The sequence below is a fragment of the Schistocerca serialis genome, chromosome 1, assembly GCF_023864345.2.
Source record: "Schistocerca serialis cubense isolate TAMUIC-IGC-003099 chromosome 1, iqSchSeri2.2, whole genome shotgun sequence".
Classification (NCBI taxonomy): Eukaryota; Metazoa; Arthropoda; class Insecta; order Orthoptera; family Acrididae; genus Schistocerca; species Schistocerca serialis.
Genome location: NC_064638.1, coordinates 760,328,312 through 760,330,279, shown reverse-complemented (window position 1 = coordinate 760,330,279; position 1,968 = coordinate 760,328,312).

Here is a 1,968-nt window from a genome sequence, read left to right as displayed (position 1 = left end):
GGTGCTCCGCGACCTGTCCTCCAGAGCCCCATCGCCCGAGCGTCAAGCGGAAGTCCATCGCATTCAGGCCTGCATTTTATCGATCACGAGACGTCGACTGGAGGGACTTTGGATCCGTGCTCAGTGCTTGGACAACGTCGATGAACGTATTGGCATGCATCATGTGTCCAAGGGACATGCGCGTAATCGCCGATCCCTAATCACAGTGCTCCATGATGACGATGGTCGGCCCTTGACGTCACAACAGGACATTGCTGCTGAGTTTCTGGAGCATTACCGCCTCCTTTTCACTGGGACGCTGACGGACAATCGGACAGGAGTAGAAATTTTGCTACAGATGCAAACGGAGGTGGATGGTCCGGATGCAGAGGCGCTATTGGAACCCCTAACAGAAGACGACATCCGGGGCGCACTCGCGAAGGGTGGCGGTGCATAAATCGCCTGGGGCAGATGGGTTGACACTCGAATTTTATCGCGCATTTGCAGATTTAATGATGTCCCAGTTGGTATTGATGTATAATGAGTTATTGAGCCCTGACACGGACGTTCCGTCACAGTTAATGGCGGGACTGCTCATACCAATACCGAAATCGACAGCGAGTGTCAGCGCCCATCAATTTAGACCGCTCACGATGCTCAGTACTGACTATATGATCTTTGCACGAATGTTGGCGGCAAGGCTCAAGACTGTAATATCCAAGACAATACCACCAGACCAGGCTCGTCTAGGGGTTCGGAGCAACATACATTCTATCCTCGGCGAATACCATGACGTAATTTCCCTGACGGAAGCTTGTCGCATGTGAGCGGCGTTCTTATCGGTGGATTTTGATCATGCCTTTGACAGGATCAACCATGATTTCCTTGACTCGACCATGCGACGCATGGCGATACCACAGGATTTTATTGCTGTCCTCATGCGCCTCCTTCGCGGCGCTTCTTTGACGGTGAGAGTCAATGGCAGGGAGGTAGGAACGATTCCTGTTTGCAGCTCAGTTAGGCAAGGATGTCCCTTGTCGATGATACTGTTTACAATAGTGCTCGAACCGTTGATGCAGACTCTTAGACGGACTCTAACAGGCGTCCAACTCCGTGCGAGCTCCTTCACGTGTCGTGTTTATGCTGACGACTTGATGATACTCGTCCGGTCGGAGAACGAAGTAAGTCAGATGGTTACCCTTCTTACTACATACGGAGTAGCTGCGGGAAGCAGGGTCAACATGAATAAAACCAAGATCATGCACATCGGTCGAGGGCTGGACGCTCTGCACAGTCCGTTTATGACGGTGGACATTTTGCGATGCTTAGGTGTATTGTTCACCCGATCGCTACGGCAATCAGCGGTGGCGAGCTATCGACGTCTCCTCCAGAACGTCCGACTGCACATACGCAACAATTCACTCTGAACGCACGACCTGCTGCAAAGGGTGGACTACACTAATGTTCACCTGGCCTCGTGACTGCTGCACCTGGCACAGGTACTGCCAATGCCACATGGTATTGCTGACAGATTAATGGCGGCCTTTGGATACTATGTCAGCCAAGGAATGTTGTTTAAGATCAAATACGAGACTTTAACTCTCCCACACCATTTTGGAGGACTTAACCTCACCGATGTGCGGAACAAGGCTCTAGGTCTATACCTGCGAGCGACGCTACGCACTTGGAACCAACGGCAACATGCCATCACATCGGCCATCCTGGATGTGCTTCTTCCCACATCCTTGGAACCACTGGTGGCGGTAGGCCCAATCTCGCCCTCTTTTTCTCACGTCGCGCGATTTTTTGTTGATTTTAGTTATGTTCAGTTACAGATACCTTCTACAAGAATCCCCACTACCCGTGAGATATATCGATACTTGCGGTGTCATCATGGCAGCAATGTTGTCAAACTTAAATACCCAACACGAAACTGGCGACAGATTTGGCGAGCTGTCCACATACCTCTCCTCACCACAGCAGCGCGAT